The sequence below is a fragment of the Meles meles genome, chromosome 3, assembly GCF_922984935.1.
Source record: "Meles meles chromosome 3, mMelMel3.1 paternal haplotype, whole genome shotgun sequence".
In the NCBI taxonomy this organism is placed as follows: domain Eukaryota; kingdom Metazoa; phylum Chordata; class Mammalia; order Carnivora; family Mustelidae; genus Meles; species Meles meles.
In genome coordinates, this window is record NC_060068.1 from 32475733 (window position 1) to 32495114 (window position 19382).

General features: G+C 41.2%; 1 pseudogene; it reads left to right on the plus strand.

The window, feature by feature from the left end:
* The first annotated feature begins 736 nt into the window (after positions 1 to 736).
* LOC123938533 lies at positions 737 to 5343 on the plus strand (annotated as a pseudogene).
* The last annotated feature ends 14039 nt before the right edge of the window (positions 5344 to 19382 follow it).

Below are 19382 nucleotides of genomic sequence, written 5' to 3' on the forward strand. Positions count from 1 at the left end.
TGTACTTGTCCTATGCCACAAAAATCCTACACAAGGCTCTGTGTCCCTTTCTGTGGGTGAGTTGGTCTATCCCTGTTCCAGTATCCAAATTTCTTTGACACTATATCAGTGAGATAAATCTTATCTGATAACAGCAGATTCTCCTATGTTCTTTTTCTTCTAAGGAACTTTGGTATTTTCCTTTTGATCTTCCATATAAATCTAAAATTCCAGGCTCTTTCCTTCCTCTCTGGGTCTCCCTCCAAGCTGCTTGTCAAATTTCCTCAGAATACTTCCTGGTAGATTAAGGAGTTCATGAGATGTGGCCCCATGACCTGGCAGAGTCATCTATGACTAAGTGTTACAATGTGGCAGCCAGCAGTAGGGCTCCAAAAATTTTTTTAGAAGAAATGATAGAGACCCTCTCCTTCCTGACAGGAAAGGCTTCTCTTGTATTGGAAGCTTTGGATACTTGCTCACAGCCTTCTTCCCTGTCCCCGGTCTTCCCAACAGATTCATGGCTAGATGGCCACACAAGAGTCATTGGAGACCTGCCTCCCCTGGCCTCTGGTGTTTCTCTGCCCTCCCCCCAACTCCCCGAGACACTTGCGGTCACAAACCCTTCATGCTTCTTCTTTTCCTGGAACTGCTTGTTTTGTGTGAAATAATGGTTTCACTTTCATGTCCTGTAAATGTGGGTCTTAGAACCATCAGCCAAATCTTCCTGAGGGAGGGGCTCAAGTCAGAGGCTGTCATCATTCTTTACCAAGGCATAACAAATGTTCTCTAGCCCCTTGCTTAGAGCAGTGACCTCAGGAGCACTCAGTTCCTACATTTCCTAGGCAGCATAAGCCTCTGGATTGTTCCTGTGCCAGGGGCTCCAGGGAATACTTGAAAAATACTCATCATTTTCTGCTTTGTTCCTGGAAAAATTCCTGAACTCTATCATCAGAAGCCTCTCTTTCCAGAACTGGTGAGTGAGCAAATATGTACTTGCAATGATGGGATACTGGCTTTGTGCTTGCAGGGTTGAGGTGTACGTCAGATGGGTTGAGAGTTAAGATTTCATCCAGCTGCTCATGTCATCCTCTTTGAAGAGAGAACCATCGTCTGAAAATGCCTTTTTCTTCTTTTTTTTTTTTCCCTTTTTATTTATTTTTTTTTTTTTTCAGCGTAACAGTATTCATTCTTTTTGCACAACACCCAGTGCTCCATGCAAAACGTGCCCTCCCCATCACCCACCACCTGTTCCCCCAACCTCCCACCCCTGACCCTTCAAAACCCTCAGGTTGTTTTTCAGAGTCCATAGTCTCTTTCTTCTTTTTTTTTATAGTGAAAAAGTTATAAGAAAATTTGGAATAAGCAGAGTGTTTATTGGGTGTCTCCTTTGGAAACTATGCCATCCTTAAATGCAATCTAGCTTTTCATACCATAGGGCTATTTCAAAATTCAGTGAGTTTTAATTATTGGTAGCAATGCATAATAATTCTTTTTTGGGAATTTCTTCCCATCCATTCATGCTATAGCAAAATACCACAGACTGGGTGGCTTATGAACAGAAATATACTTCTCATCCTTCTGAAGGAATGGACATCTCCCTGTCACCTCACGTGGCAGAATGTGCAAGTTAGTCTCTGCAGTCTCTTAATCTGGGGTGTCTGTGGGATTAATGCATTCATGATCCCTCTGCCCTCATGACTAAAGAACCACCGAAAAATCCACCAACTAATTTTTTTAAATTTTTATTTATTTATTTTTTTCAGCGTAACAGTATTTATTGTTTTTGCACGACATCCAGTGCTCCATGCAATACGTGCCCTCCCTATTACCCACCACCTGGTTCCCCCAACCTCCCACCTCCCACCCCTTCAAAACCCTCAGGTTCTTTTTCAGAGTCCATAGTCTCTCATGGTTCACCTCCCCTTCCAATTTCACTCAACTTCCTTCTCCTCTCCATCTCCCAATGTTCTCCATGTTATTTGTTATGCTCCACAAATACCAGAACTTTGAGCTCATGCATCATCTATGGATTTTGTGGAGGACACATTCAGTCCATAGCAGTCATATAGCTAATTTCTGTCTGTACAGGTTCATTTGTCTTCCTACCCTCACCTTAGAATACAGCACTCTAACATCATTTTAATATTCATTTCAATATTTTTGAACTATAAATGTCTCTTTGGGAATATCTGTTTAACCAGTAATCTCTTCTGCCTGTTTCCTTCATTAGTAATCAGATAAATAAAATCCTTAACACACGTTTATTTTATATTTCTTTGAAACTTGTGATTCTTCCTCTTTTGAAAATTGTCTTTGCAGGACATGTAGGAAGTGGATGAGCCCTGAGCACATTCCTACTCTTAAAAATCCACTGGGAGTCCCTGAGAAAACTTACATGTATAAATATTTTTAAAATCAGAGTTTTCTCACTCATAAGAGGCCATATCATATGTAGTGATGATTTCCTTGAATTACCATGATTTAATCAGGTATCTCTATTTCAAGACTGTGCAGAATTGAATTGGGAAAATTAGAGCTCTTATTTACTTTTCCTGCCACTTCCTGTCACATATTCTAAATTGCACCCAAACTCTTCCATGAGGTGAGATAAATGGACATTAAGCTGCCATGGAGTAATTGTTACCAGAAGGACTATGTGCTTGGCTTATCCATCTTATGGAACACACATCCTGGCAGGCTTTTCTCTGCCCCCTGCCTCTACCAAAAGACAACTCTTGCCCCTATTTGCTGCAGGTTACGTGAACTGAGGTATGTGTGCTATTCTGTGCTCTCTAATTTGCTGGCCTGATTGATTCCTCCTACAGAATGGAAAGGGGTATGGCTCAGTGTTATGGTTTCAGGCAAATGCAGACTGCCTTAGTTTCTCATTGCTGTGTAAAAAGAGTAACACAAAATTTGTGGCTTAAGACAACAACAGATTTATTGTCTTATAGTTCCAGAGAGAAGTTGTCAAAGATGAATCTTAAAGGAGCTAAAATCAAGATGTCAGTGGGTGATGGGTATTAAGGCAGGCACTTATGATGAGCACTGGTTGTTATAAGCAAGTGATGAATCACTAAATTCTACTCCTGAAACCAAATGTTACTCTATATATTAACTAACTAGAATTTAAGTACAAATTTGAAAATAAAGTAAAATAATAAAGTAGAGGTGTCAGCAATATTGGTTCCTTCTGAATACTCCAGGAGACAATCCATTTCTTTGTTTCTCCAGCTTTTGGAACCTGCCTGAATTCCTTATCTTGTGACCCTTCTTACATCTTTCTGGATCTTCACTTCTATCTCCACCTTTATCATACCACCTCCTTTTCTTCATTTGGCCTTGCTTCCTTCTTATAAGGTTCCCTGTGGTTATATTGAGCTCATTTGGATAACCCAAGAAAATCTTTTCATCTGAAGATCCTGAACTTCATACCAGCAAAGTCCCTTTTGCTATGCAAGGTCACACATTCACAGGCTCCGAGGTTGAGGATGTGAACCACTTTGAGTACTGTTACTCTCTATTCCACAGACCTTGACTCCTATAACATAAGAATCATCAGAGTAGGAAACAAGTAGTTTCTACTGTAGCATGAAAACAAAATTTATCAGGAAAAGTAAATCAGAGTAATGTTAGTAAGTGTGAAAGAATGGAAATGGGCTGTTGAGACCGGTGCATTTCCTTAGATCACACTATGTGTCTATTCTGCTGCTCCATTTGTCTTCCTAATTCATTTTCCTTTATCCACAGACATTCCACAGTTAACCAGCATGGATCAGTTGCTATTTGACTTCCTGGTAGGAAAGAATTTTCAGCAGTTGGCCACCAACTTTATCCCTCACTACACCACATTAATCAGTAAGGTAGGGGGAATCCTCTCTCAAAAAAATCTTGGTAGAATTCAAACAGCCCTTAAAGAGGCCAAGCTAAAAGATGTGGCTGACATAATAGAGGAATCACTCGTGGCAGCAGAGAATGCTCCACTGGATGTGGCTGTGATTGGGGAATCTGGCACTGGGAAGTCCAGTTTCATCAATGCCCTGTGAGGACTTAGTTATGAAGAGGAGGGTTCTGCAAGTGTTGGCGTTGTGGAGACTACCAAGAAGAGAACACCCTATCAACATCCCAAATATCCCAATGTGACCTTCTGGGACTTGCCTGGAACGGGAACTCCCAATTTCCAACCACATGAATATCTAGAAAGGGTGGAATTTGCTACCTATGACTTCTTCATCATGATTTCTTCCTCTCGGTTTAGTCTCAATGATGCTTTGCTGGCCCAAAGTATCAAAGAGATAGGCAAGAAGTTCTACTTTGTTAGAACCAAGGTGGACAGTGATTTATATAATGAAGAGAAACGCAAACCCACATCTTTCAAAAGGGAGAGAGTGCTTCAGCAGATACGAGACAACTGCCTGGCTAACCTCAGCCACATTGGAGTGCCTGAGCCATGCGTCTTCTTAGTCTCCAACTTTGATCTGGATGACTTTGATTTCCCAGCACTGGAAGAGACCCTGCTGAAGGAGCTCCCTGTTCATAAGCGCTACACCTTTGCGCTTCTGTTGCCCAATTTGTCTGATGCTTCTATTGAGATGAAGAGAGCTTTGCTCAAGGAGAAGATCTGGCTGGATGCCCTGAAATCATCTGCTTTGAGCTTCATCCCCTTCATGGCCTGCTTTAATGGCTTTGATTTTCCCCAGCAGGAAAAGTGCTTGAACATTTATCGGAGCCATTTTGGTTTGGATGAGAAATCAGTCAAAGAGATTGCCAAGAATCTGGGCATATCAAAAGAGGAGATGGAGAGTTTCACCAAGTCCTTGAATTTCTGGTTACTTGTGAAGGATGACAGCATAATAGCCAGGGCCGTGAACTGTGTTGAATGCTATTGTTCAGTAAATGGAGGCCCACCATCCACTGTCTTCCAGTTTTTTAAAACCTACTTTCTACATTTGAAATTCATTGATACAGTGGCTGATGATGCTAAAATTCTCTTGCATAAGACTATAGAGAAAGTAAGTCTCAGGAGATGTAGAGAGATGGGTCATACTGCCTAACTGAATAACAAACAGGCCTCAGGTCTTTTGTTCTGTAGGTGGGGGTGGAGTCCTCTTCCACCTCCCACCAAGACCAGATCTTCCCTAAGGTAGGGAAGATTGTCTCCATTGGACAAAAGCATTGCTCCATATTGATACTCCATTGCTATACAAAGGGGATTTGCCCATAGCTTATTTTTGTACTCCCCAGGCTATTTTGCTGAAATTATGACAGAAATGCACCCCATAGTTTTCATTAATCTCCATGTGTTATAACATAGTTTACATTTGCTTCATTTACTCAGACAATAAACATTTGGTACAATCAATATAACTGTGTCCTTTGTTCTTCTCTATGAATGATTTTCCCCAGGCCTCATGTCAATACCCTCCTCATCAAACCAAGGGAAATACATGAGTCAGGGAAATGTCTGAGTGAATACTGTAGTGTATAATATAGGGCACTATAGCAGGGAGGAGGAAATTGAAAGAGGATCAGGGAAGTGTTCTAAGATGTTGTATTGTCAGATACTACAGGAGAACACTGTATTTCTAAGACTTTGCAAACACTGGACGGGATGAGAAACCTGTGAATAACTGGACAATGAGGGACAGGAGATACAAGAGAGTAAAGGTGAAATAGGAAAGGCACCGGAAAGCACAGATGAACTCAATTAGGCAATTTGGAGGAATAATGTGTTTTGCTTTCACTCAAATTTCCACATCAAACTTGTGAAATGGGACCAGCAAAAATCAACAATATCTGCCTCAAGGCTCAAGGATCGTTATTCATGCTATTACTGTAGTTGAAATCTTCCCACTTCTTCCCCATCACTGGCATAGAGTAGATGCTTTATGGTGTAACAGATGTACATGGAGGAGGCTGTCCCTCAGACCCCTTATTACACTGAAGGTCTACCCCACAGAATGAAGGGCACAGATGTAAAGGGGAGGGCACTACTGGCCCATAATTTCCTGACTACTCCTTGCTCCCCCATTGCTCAGAGTAGAGGTCTGCAGGAGGGCAGAAGAGAGTCAGTAAGGGATAAAGGATTGTTTGTGTTGCCTCATAAATAAGATATTTGAAATATTCAAAGAGAAGGAGCTCTTGACCTTCTTGTATAGCCACATTGCATTTAAAAATGTGCCTTAGAAAAAAAAAATGTGCCTTAGATTTTGATGTGTGTTCCGAGAGCAAAATTCACACTGGCAGGGTCCAGATCCCACTTGCCACCAGATCCCATCTATCCTTATAAAGAGTACGGACACTGATGAAATCCTCCTCCTTTTTCATCTCATCAACCTGGTGTCGCTGGCAATGTCTTATACAACCTTGTCCTCCTCTAGAAGTCATGAACTTCTCAAGATTCCCTGGCCTTTTTACTTCCAATGCATTGGCCTTAAGTTAAGACAGAAAAAGATAATTTCAAAGGGTCTTTTTGAGTCCTTTTGGGAAGACACTTGTGATTAGAGCAGAGTTATCAAATATTTACAGCTGTGAGGCTTATTTTAAAGTTCCCTTTTTTTTTCAGATGAGACAGAAAAATAAATCTTTTGCTGTGGGAAGGCAGAACTCAGAAGAAGGTAAAAGTAGGGGAATAAGTTTTAGTGCTTTGGTTCTATCAGACTCATTCCAAGGTTACCAAGAATGTTCATGTGTCTGGCTGGCATTCATGAAAGGACTAAAAGATTCCCCTGATAGTGCAAAACATGAAAGAGGGCACTATTAAGAGGGCAGAGGGGTGTTAGGGTTTGGGAGGAGGAGATAAAACTATGAGGTGTCTGCTATCCAAGACCTGTGAACCTAGCCAATCAATGATTATGAGCAGTTTTGGGTGCTTCTCATGTCACTGTGTAAGACTCAGTCAGTTTCTCTCTGGGGACTTCTGAAGTTCCTTCAGGAGGTGTTGTGATGATGACTAGCTGTACCTTTATGCATCTGGGGTGAGCCCTATCATTCAGCAGGCCTCAATATCGTTTTTCTTTCTTTCTTTCTTTTAATATTGTTTTTCTGTCCCTTAACTTTTTGTTCTCTTTGTGACTTCCCCTTGAAAACAAAACTCCTTTTCCTGGCCTCAATTTGGACGTAGTGGCTCAGATAACCAGAGATATGGTGTTGATGAAAGAGGGAAAGCCCTCACTATTGATCTTTTTGCTCCTGTGGGAGTGCATACTGCAGTCTTCTCACCAGCTGTGTCAGTGGTAGTACAATCCTTGTCCTAACTTCTCCTCAGTTCAATAGATGACATATTGGTTCTCCAAAGTAGGCAATTTTTGGACCAGGTGATGTAAAAAGTCCAGCTCTCAGGCCAGCAGGATCACTCTCTCCTACTGTAGCAGTCCAGAGCCAGAGTCAGCATAGCAAGGGACAAATGAAATCACTTCCTGAGAGTCATCATCAAGAAAAGGGGAGGTAAACTTTGTTGTTGTTGTTGTTGTTTTTTTGCCATTCTTTTATTTTATTTTATTTTTTTTTATTTGTTTATTTACAGCATAACAGTGTTCATTGTTTTGGCATCACACCTAGTGCTCCATGCAGTACGTGCCCTCCCTATTACCCAACACCTGGTTCCTCAACCTCCCACACCCCCACCCCCACCCCTTCAAAACCCTCTGGTTGTTTTTCAGAGTCCATAGTCTCTCATATTCATCTCCCCTTCCAGTTTCCCTCAACTCCCTCTCCTCTCCATCTCCCCATGTCCTCCATGTTATTTGTTATGCTCCACAAATAAGTGAGACCATATGATACTTGACTCTCTCTGCTTGACTTATTTCGCTCAGCATAAACTCTTCCAGTCCCGTCCATGTTGCTACAAAAGTTGGGTATTCATCCTTTCTGATGGAGGCATAATACTCCATCGTGTATATGGACCACATCTTCCTTATCCATTCATCCATTGAAGGGCATCTTGGCTCTTTCCACAGTTTGGCGACTGTAGCCATTGCTGCAATAAACATTGGGGTACAGATGGCCCTTCTTTTCACTATATCTGTATCTTTGGGGTAAATACCCAGCAGTGCAATTGCAGGGTCATAGGGAAGCTCTATTCTTAATTTCTTGAGGAATCTCCACACTGTTCTCCAAAGTGGCTGCACCAACTTGCATTCCCACCAACAGTGGAAGAGGGTTCCCTTTTCTCCACATCCTGTCCAACACACGTTGTTTCCTGTCTTGCTAATTTTGGCCATTCTAACTGGTGTCAGGTGGTATCTCAATGTTGTTTTAATTTGAATCTCCCTGATGGCTAGTGATGATGAACATTTTTTCATGTGTCTGCTAGCCATTTGTATGTCTTCGTTGGTCTTCCATCTTTTTGTGTCTTCTTCAATTTCTTTCATGAGTGTTCTGTAGTTCCTCGAGTACAGATCCTTTATCTCTTTGGTTTGGTTTCTTCCCAGGTATCTTATGGTTCTTGGTGCTATAGTAAATGGAATCGATTCTCTAATTTCCCTTTCTGTATTTTCATTGTTAGTGTATAAGAAAGCCACTGATTTCTGTACATTGACTTTGTATCCTGCCACATTACTGAATTGCTCTATGAGTTCTAGTAGTTTGGGGGTGGAGTCTTTGGGGTTTTCCATATAAAGAATCATGTCATCTGTGAAGATAGAGAGTTTGACTTCTTCCTTGCCAATTTGGATACCTTTTATTTCTCTTTGTTGTGTGATTGCCGTTGGTAGGACTTCTAATACTATGTTGAACAAGAGTGGTGAGAGTGGGCATCCTTGTCGTGCTCCTGATCTCAACAGGAAGGCTGCAAGCTTTTTCCCACTGAGGATGATATTTGCTGTGGGTCTTTCATAGATAGATTTTATGAAGTTCAGGAATGTTCCCTCTATCCCTATACTTTGAAGCGTTTTCATCAGGAACGGATGCTGGATTTTGTCAAATGCTTTTTCTGCATCAATTGAGAGGACCATGTGGTTCTTCTCTCTTCTCTTATTGATTTGTTCTATCACATTGACTGATTTGCGAATGTTGAACCATCCTTGTAACCCAGGGATGAATCCAACCGGATCATGGTGAATAATTTTTTTTTTTTTACCTAAAAAGTTTTTTTTATTATTATGTTCAATTAGCCAACCAACATCATTAGTTTTTTTTAAATTTTTTTTTCCATTTTATTTATTTTTTCAGCGTAATGGTATTCATTGTTTTTGCACAACACCCAGTGCTCCATGCAAAATGTGCCCTCCCTTTTACCCACCACCTGTTCCCACAACCTCCCACCCCTGACTCTTCAAAACCCTCAGGTTGTTTTTCAGAGTCCACAGTCTCTTATGGTTCGCCTCCCCCTCCAAAAATTTTTTTTTTTAATAAACATATAATGTATTTTTATCCCCAGAGGTACAGGTCTGTGAATCGCCAGGTTTACACACTTCACAGCACTCACGATAGCACATACCCTCCCCAATGTCTATAACCCCCTCCCCCTCTCCCAATCCCACCTCCCCCCAGCAACCCCCAGTTTGTTTTGTGAGATTAAGAGTCATTTATGGTTTGTCTCCCTCCCAATTCCATCTTGTTTCATTTATTCTTCTCCTATCCCCCTAACCCCCCATGTTGCTTCTCCATGTCCTCATATCAGGGAGATCATATGATAGTTGTCTTTCTTTGATTGACTTATTTCACTAAGCACGATACGCTCAAGTTCCATCCACGTCGTCGCAAATGGCAAGATTTCATTTCTTTTGATGGCTGCATAGTATTCCATTGTGTATATATACCACCTCTTCTTTATCCATTCATCTGTTGATGGACATCTAGGTTCTTTCCATAGTTTGGCTATTGTAGACATTGCTGCTATAAACATTCGGGTACACGTGCCCCTTCGGATCACTATGTTTGTATCTTTAGGGTAAATACCCAGTAGTGCAATTGCTGGGTCATAGGGTAGTTCTATTTTCAACATTTTGAGGAACCTCCATGCTGTTTTCCAGAGTGGTTGCACCAGCTTGCATTCCCACCAACAGTGGAGGAGGGTTCCCCTTTCTCCACATCATCGCCAGCATCTGTCATTTCCTGACTTGTTAATTTTAGCCATTCTGACTGGTGTGAGGTGATATCTCATTGTGGTTTTGATTTGTATTTCCCTGATGCCGAGTGACGTGGAGCACTTTTTCATGTGTCTGTTGGCCATCTGGATGTCTTCTTTGCAGAAATGTCTGTTCATGTCCTCTGCCCATTTCTTGATTGGATTGTTTGTTCTTTGGGTGTTGAGTTTGCTAAGTTCCTTATAGATTTTGGATACTAGCCCTTTATCTGATATGTCGTTTGCAAATATCTTCTCCCATTCTGTCAGTTGTCTTTTGGTTTTGTTAACTGTTTCCTTTGCTGTGCAAAAGCTTTTGATCTTGATGAAATCCCAATAGTTCATTTTTGCCCTTGCTTCCCTTGCCTTTGCCGTTGTTCCTAGGAAGATGTTGCTACGGCTGAGGTCGAAGAGGTTGCTGCCTGCATTCTCCTCAAGGATTTTGATGGATTCCTTTCTCACATTGAAGTCCTTCATCCATTTGGAGTCTATTTTCGTGTGTGGTGTAAGGAAGTGGTCCAATTTCATTTTTCTGCATGTGGCTGTCCAATTTTCCCAGCACCATTTATTGAAGAGGCTGTCTTTTTTCCATTGGACATTCTTTCCTGCTTTGTCGAAGATTAGTTGACCATAGAGTTGAGGGTCGATTTCTGGGCTCTCTATTCTGTTCCACTGATCTATGTGTCTGTTTTTGTGCCAGTACCATGCTGTCTTGATGATGACGGCTTTGTAATAGAGCTTGAAGTCCGGAATTGTGATGCCACCAACTTTGGCTTTCTTTTTCAATATTCCTTTGGCTATTCAAGGTCTTTTCTGGTTCCAGATAAATTTGAGGATTATTGGTTCCATTTCTTTGAAAAAAATGGATGGTATTTTGATAGGGATTGCATTAAATGTGTAGATTGCTTTAGGTAGCATGGACATTTTCACAATATTTATTCTTCCAATCCAGGAGCATGGAACATTTTTCCATTTCTTTGTGTCTTCCTCAATTTCTTTCATGAGTACTTTATAATTTTCTGTGTATAGATTCTTAGCCTCTTTGGTTAGGTTTATTCCTAGGTATCTTATAGTTTTGGGTACAATTGTAAATGGGATTGATTCCTTAATTTCTCTTTCTTCTGTTTTGTTCTTGGTGTACAGAAATGCAACTGATTTCTGTGCATTGATTTTATATCCTGACACTTTACTGAATTCCTGTACAAGTTCTAGCAGGTTTGGAGTGGAGTCTTGGGTTTTCCACATATAGTATCATATCATCTGTGAAGAGTGATAGTTTGACTTCTTCTTTACCAATTTGGATGCCTTTAATTTCCTTTTGTTGTCTGATTGCTGAGGCTAGGACTTCTAGTACTATGTTGAATAGCAGTGGTGATAATGGACATCCCTGCCATGTTCCTGATCTTAATGGAAAAGCTTTCAGTTTTTCTCCATTGAGAATGATATTTGCGGTGGGTTTTCATAGATGGCTTTGATAATATTGAGGTATGTGCCCTCTATCCCTACACTTTGAAGAGTTTTGATCAGGAAGGGATGCTGTACTTTGTCAAATGCTTTTTCAGCATCTATTGAGAGTATCATATGGTTCTTGTTCCTTCTTTTATTAATGTGTTGTATCACATTGATTGATTTGCGGATGTTGAACCAACCCTGCAGCCCTGGAATAAATCCCACTTGATCGTGGTGAATAATCCTTTTAATGTACTGTTGAATCCTATTGGCTAGTATTTTGGCGAGAATTTTTGCGTCTGTGTTCATCAAGGATATTGGTCTGTAGTTCTCTTTTTTGGTGGGATCCTTGTCTGGTTTTGGGATCAAGGTGATGCTGGCCTCATAAAATGAGTTTGGAAGTTTTCCTTCCATTTCTATTTTTTGGAACAGTTTCAGGAGAATAGGAATGAGTTCTTCTTTAAATGTTTGGTAGAATTCCCCTGGGAAGCCGTCTGGCCCTGGGCTTTTGTTTGTTTGGAGATTTTTGATGACTGTTTCAATCTCCTTACTGGTTATGGGCCTGTTCAGGTTTTCTATTTCTTCCTGGTTCAGTTGTGGTAGTTTATATGTCTCTAGGAATGCATCCATTTCTTCCAGATTCTCAAATTTTTTGGCGTAGAGTTGCTCATAGTATGTTGTTATAATTGTCTGTATTTCTTTGGTGTTAGTTGTGATCTCTCCTCTTTCATTCCTGATTTTATTGATTTGGGTCCTTTCTCTTTTCTTTTTGATGAGTCTGGCCAGGGGTTTATCAATCTTACTGATTCTTTCAAAGAACCAGCTCCTAGTTTCATTGATTTTTTTCTATTGTTTTTTTTTTTTTTTGGTTTCTATTTCATTGATTTCTGCTCTGATCTTTATGATTTCTCTTCTCCTGCTGGGTTTAGGGTTTCTTTCTTGTTCTTTCTCCAGCTCCTTTATGCGTAGGGTTAGGTTGTGTACTTGAGACCTTTCTTGTTTCTTGAGAAAGGCTTGTACCGCTATATATTTTCCTCTCAGGACTGCCTTTGCTGTGTCCCACAGATTTTGAACTGTTGTGTTTTCATTATCATTTGTTTCCATGAATTTTTTCAATTCTTCTTTAATTTTCCGGTTGACCCTTTCATTCTTTAGAAGAATGCTGTTTAGTCTCCATGTATTTGGGTTCTTTCCAAATTTCCTCTCGTGATTGAGTTCTAGCTTCAGAGCATTGTGGTCTGAAACTATGCAGGGAATGATCCTAATCTTTTGATACCGGTTGAGACCTGATTTGTGACCCAGGATGTGATCTATTCTGGAGAATGTTCCATGTGCACTAGAGAAGAATGTATATTCTGTTGCTTTGGGATGAAATGTTCTGAATATATCTGTGATGTCCATCTTGTCCAGTGTGTCATTTAAGGCCTTTATTTCCTTGTTGATCTTTTGCTTGGATGATCTGTCCATTTCAGTGAGGGGAGTGTTCAAGTCCCCTACTATTATTGTATTATTATTGATGTGTTTCTTTGATTTTGTTATTAATTGGTTGATATAGTTGGCTGCTCCCACGTTAGGGGCATAGATATTTAAAATTGTTAGATCTTCTTGTTGGACAGACCCTTTGAGTAGGATATAGTGTCCTTCCTCATCTCTTATTATAGTCTTTGGCTTAAAATCTAATTGATCTGATAGAAGGATTGCCACCCCAGCTTTCTTTTGATGCCCATTAGCATGGTAAATTGTTTTCCACCCCCTCACTTTAAATCTGGAGGTGTCTTCGCGTCTAAGATGAGTTCCTTGTAGGCAACATATAGATGGGTTTTGTTTTTTTAGCCATTCTGATACCCTGTGTCTTTTGATTGGGGCATTTAGCCCATTAACATTCAGGGTAACTATTGAGAGATATGAATTTAGTGCCATTATTAGCCTGTAAAGTGACTGTTACTGTATATTGTCTCTGTACCTTTCTGATCTACTACTTTTAGGCTCTCTCTTTGCTTAGAGGACCCCTTTCAATATTTCCTGTAGAGCTGGTGTGGTGTTTGCAAATTCTTTCAGTTTTTGTTTGTCCTGGAAGCTTTTTATCTCTCCTTCTATTTTCAATGATAGCCTAGCTGGATAGAGTATTCTCGGCTGCATGTTTTTCTCGTTTAGTGCTCTGAATATATCATGCCAGCTCTTCCTGGCCTGCCAGGTCTCTTTGGATAAGTCTGCCGCCAATCTAATATTTTTACCATTGTATGTTACAAACTTCTTTTCTCGGGCTGCTTTCAGGATTTTCTCTTTGTCACTAAGACTTGTAAATTTTACTATTAGGTGACGGGGTGTGGACCTATTCTTGTTGACTTTGAGGGGGGTTCTCTGCATCTCCTGGATTTTGATGCTTGTTCCCTTTGCCATATTAGGGAAATTCTCTCCAATAATTCTCTCCAATAGACCTTCTGCTCCCCTCTCTGTTTCTTCTTCTTCTGGAATCCCAATTATTCTAATGTTGTTTCGTCTTATGGTGTCACTTATTTCTCGAATTCTCCCCACATGGTCCAGTAGCTGTTTGTCCCTCTTTTGCTGGGCTTCTTTATTCTCTGTCATTTGGTCTTCTATATCACTAATTCTTTCTTCTGCCTCATTTATCATAGCAGTGAGAGCCTCCATTTTTGATTGCACCTCATTAATAGCTTTTTTGATTTCTACTTGGTTAGATTTTAGTTCTTTAATTTCTCCAGAAAGGGCTTTAATATCTCCAGAGAGGGTTTCTCTAATATCTTCCATGCCTTTTTCGAGCCCGGCTAGAATGTTCAGAATCGTCATTCTGAACTCTTGATCTGACATATTACCAATGTCTGTGTTGATTAGGTCCCTAGCCTTCAGTACTGTCTCTTGTTCTTTTGTTTGTGGTGATTTTTTGCACCTTGTCATTTTGTCTAGATAAGAGGATATGAAGGATCAAATAAAATACTAAAAGGGGAGCAAAGACCCCAGAAAAATGCACTGTAACCAAATGAGAAGAGACCCCCAAATTGTGGAGGGGAGAAAGGGGATAAAAAGAGGTTCAGGAAAAAAAAGAAAAAAATTTAAAAAATAAAACAAATAAAGAAAAAATATAAAAAAGAAAGAAAAATATATATATTTAGATAAACTAGTCAAAAAACGTTAAAAAAGAAAAGGGTAAAAGTTTTAAAAAATTAAGCAGAAGAAGAGAAAAGAAAAAAGAAAAAAACTTGAAAAAAGAAAAAAAATTTGAAGTAGCCACAAGGCTAAAGAATCATGGGGAGAAAGCCATGAGTTCCATGCTTTGCTTTCTCCTCCTCTGGAATTGCGCTGCTGTCTTAGGTATTGAACCTACTTTCCTTGATAGATGAACTTCGTCCTGGCTGGATATTTTGTTGATCTTCTGGGGAAGGGGCCTGTTGTAGTGACTCTCAAGTGTCTTTGCCCGAGGCGGGATTGCACCGCCCTTACCGGCGGCCGGACTAAGTAATCGATCGGCTCGGGTTCGCTTTTGGGAGTTTCTGTTCCCTGAATGCTTTCCGTAGAGTTCCGGAGGACGGGAATGAAAATGGCGGCCTCCTAGTCTCTGGCCCGGAGGAGCCGAGAGCCTGGGGCCCCACTCCTCAGTGCGCCCCCAGAGGACAGCACCCAATCACTCCCGTATCCCCAGCCTCTAGCCGCGCTCTGAGTTCACCCAGCCTGTGACCAGTTCGAGGTAACCCCGAGCTGAGAGCTCAGTCCTCGGCTCTGTCTCTGCAGCCAGCTTCTCCGTTCTAATACCTGCGAGCTCTGTGACACTCCGACACCCCTGATCCTTCTGTGACCCTGCAGGACCTGGGGCCACGCTGACCCCGCGTGGGCTTCACCCTGGTTTAGCCTCTGGAGCAATGTCCCTCAGTGGAACAGACTTTTAAAAGTCCTGATTTTGTGCTCTGTTGCTCCGCCGCTTGCCGGGAGCCGGCCCCTCCCCCCGCGGTCTATCTTCCCGTCATTTTAGATGCACTTCTCCGCCAGTCCTACCTTTCAGAAAGTGGTTGATTTTCTGTTTCTAGAGTTGCTGTTCTTCTTCTCTTCGATCTCCCGTTGGATTTGTAGGTGTTTTCAATGTTTAGATAAGCTATCGAGCTGATCTCCTGCTACCTGATGTAGTCTCAGGCTGCTACTTCTCCGCCATCTTGACTCCTCCCCGTGAATAATCTTTTTAATGTGCTGTTGGATCCCATTTGCTAGGATCTTGTTGAGAACCTTAGCACCCATATTAATCAGTGATATTGGTCTGAAATTCTCCTTTTTGGTAGGGTCTTTGCCTGGTTTGGGGATCAGGGTAATGCTGGCTTCATAAAAAGAGTCTGAAAGTTTTCCTTCTGCTTTAATTTTTTGAAACAGCTTCAGGAGAATAGGTGTTATTTCTTCTTTGAAAGTTTGGTAGAATTCCCAGGGAATCCATCAGGTCCTGGGCTCTTGTTTTTTGGGAGGTTTTGATCACTGCTTCAACCTCGTTACTAGATATTGGTCTATTCAGGTTGCCAATTTCTTCCTGGTTCAATTTTGGGAGTTTATAGTTTTCAGGAATGCATCCATTCCATCTAGGTTGCTTAACTTATTGGCATATAACTGTTGATATTAGCTTCTGATGATTGTTTTTACTTCCTTGGTGTTAGTTGTGATCTCTCCCTTTTCATTCATCATTTTATTAATTTGGGCTTTCTCTCTTTTCCTTTGGATTAATGTGGCCAATGGTTTATTGATCTTATTGATTTTTTCAAAAAATCAGCCTCTAGTTTCATTGGTAAGTTCTGCTGTATCGCTAGTTTCTACCTCAGGTAGATCTACCTCTAGATCTCTGCTCTAATCTTGATTATATCCCTTCTTATGTGTGGAGTTGGATTAATTTGTTGTCGATTCTCCAGTTGTTTAAGGTGTAGAGACAGCTGGTATAATCTGGATTTTTCAATGTTTTTGAGGGAGGCTTGGAGGGCTATGTATTTTCCCTTAGGACCGCCTTTGCTGTAGCCCATACGTTTTGGACTGAAGGTCTTCATTCTCATTGGTTTCCATGAATTGTTTAAGTTCTTCTTTGATCTCCTGGTTGATCCAAGCATTCTTTTTTTTTTAAAGTTTTTTTTTTTTTAAAGATTTTATTTATTTATTTGACAGACAGAGATCACAAGTAGGCAGAGAGGTAGGCAGAGAGAGAGGAGTAAGCAGGCTCCCCGCTGAGCGGAGAACCCAATGTGCGGCGAGATCCCAGGACCCTGGGATCATGACCTGAGCTGAAGGCAGAGGCTTTAACCCACTGAGCCACCCAGGCACCCCTGATCCAAGCATTTTTTTTTTTAAATTTTTTATTTGTTTATTTACAGCATAACAGTGTTCATTGTTTTGGCATCACACCCAGTGCTCCATGCAGTACGTGCCCTCCCTATTACCCACCACCTGTTTCCTCAACCTCCCACCCCCCCCCTGCCGCCCCTTCATAACCCTCTGGTTGTTTTTTAGAGTCCATAGTCTCTCATGGTTCATCTCCCCTTCCAGTTTCCCTCAACTCCCTCTCCTCTCCATCTCCCCATGTCTTCCATGTTATTTGTTATGCTCCACAAATAAGTGAGACCATATGATACTTGACTCTCTCTGCTTGACTTATTTCGCACAGCATAATTTCTTCCAGTTCCGTCCATGTTGCTACAAAAGTTGGGTATTCATCCTTTCTGATGGAGGCATAATACTCCATTGTGTATATGGACCACATCTTCCTTATCCATTCATCCGTTGAAGGGCATCTTGGTTTTTTCCACAGTTTGGCGACCGTAGCCATTGCTGCAATAAACATTGGGGTACAAATGGCCCTTCTTTTCACTACATCTGTATCTTTGGGGTAAATACCCAGCAGTGCAATTGCAGGGTCATAGGGAAGCTCTATTTTTAATTTCTTCAGGAATCTCCACACTGTTCTAAAAAGTGGCTGCACTAACTTGCATTCCCACCAACCGTGTCAGAGGGTTCCCCTTTCTCCACATCCTCTCCAACACACGTTGTTTCCTGTCTTGCTAATTTTGGCCATTCTAACTGGTGTTAGGTGGTATCTCAATGTTGTTTTAATTTGAATCTCCCTGATGGCTAGTGATGATGAACATTTTTTCATGTGTCTGATAGCCATTTGTATGTCTTCATTGGAGAAGTGTCTGTTCATATCTTCTGCCCATTTTTTGATATGATTATCTGTTTTGTGTGTGTTGAGTTTGAGAAGTTCTTTATAGATCCTGGATATCAACCTTTTGTCTGTACTGTCATTTGCAAATATCTTCTCCCATTCCGTGGGTTGCCTCTTTGTTTTGTTGACTGTTTCCTTTGCTGTGCAGAAGCTTTTGATCTTGATGAAGTCCCAGAAGTTCATTTTTGCTTTTGTTTCCTTGGCCTTTGGAGACATATCTTGAAAGAAGTTGCTGTGGCTGATATCGAAGAGGTTACTGCCTATGTTCTCCTCTAGGATTCTGGTAGATTCCTGTCTCACGTTGAGGTCTTTTTTTTTTTAATTTTTATTTGTTTATTTACAGCATAACAGTGTTCATTGTTTTGGCATCACACCCAGTGCTCCATGCAGTACGTGCCCTCCCTATTACCCACCACCTGGTTCCTCAACCTCCCACCCCCCCCCACCCCCCTGCCGCCCCTTCATAACCCTCTGGTTGTTTTTCAGAGTCCATAGTCTCTCATGGTTCATCTCCCCTTCCAGTTTCCCTCAACTCCCTCTCCTCTCCATCTCCCCATGTCCTCCATGTTATTTGTTATGCTCCACAAATAAGTGAGACCATATGATACTTGACTCTCTCTGCTTGACTTATTTCACTCAGCATAATTTCTTCCAGACCCGTCCATGTTGCTACAAAAGTTGGGTATTCATCCTTTCTGATGGAGGCATAATACTCCATTGTGTATATGGACCACATCTTCCTTATCCATTCATCCGTTGAAGGGCATCTTGGTTTTTTCCACAGTTTGGCGACCGTAGCCATTGCTGCAATAAACATTGGGGTACAAATGGCCCTTCTTTTCACTACATCTGTATCTTTGGGGTAAATACCCAGCAGTGCAATTGCAGGGTCATAGGGAAGCTCTATTCTTAATTTCTTCAGGAATCTCCACACTGTTCTAAAAAGTGGCTGCACTAACTTGCATTCCCACCAACCGTGTCAGAGGGTTCCCCTTTCTCCACATCCTCTCCAACACACGTTGTTTCCTGTCTTGCTAATTTTGGCCATTCTAACTGGTGTTAGGTGGTATCTCAATGTTGTTTTAATTTGAATCTCCCTGATGGCTAGTGATGATGAACATTTTTTCATGTGTCTGATAGCCATTTGTATGTCTTCATTGGAGAAGTGTCTGTTCATATCTTCTGCCCATTTTTTGATATGATTATCTGTTTTGTGTGTGTTGAGTTTGAGAAGTTCTTTATAGATCCTGGATATCAACCTTTTGTCTGTACTGTCATTTGCAAATATCTTCTCCCATTCCGTGGGTTGCCTCTTTGTTTTGTTGACTGTTTCCTTTGCTGTGCAGAAGCTTTTGATCTTGATGAAGTCCCAGAAGTTCATTTTTGCTTTTGTTTCCTTGGCCTTTGGAGACATATCTTGAAAGAAGTTGCTGTGGCTGATATCGAAGAGGTTACTGCCTATGTTCTCCTCTAGGATTCTGGTAGATTCCTGTCTCACGTTGAGGTCTTTTTTTTTTTTTTTAATTTTTATTTGTTTATTTACAGCATAACAGTGTTCATTGTTTTGGCATCACACCCAGTGCTCCATGCAGTACGTGCCCTCCCTATTACCCACCACCTGGTTCCTCAACCTCCCACCCCCCCCCACCCCCCTGCCGCCCCTTCATAACCCTCTGGTTGTTTTTCAGA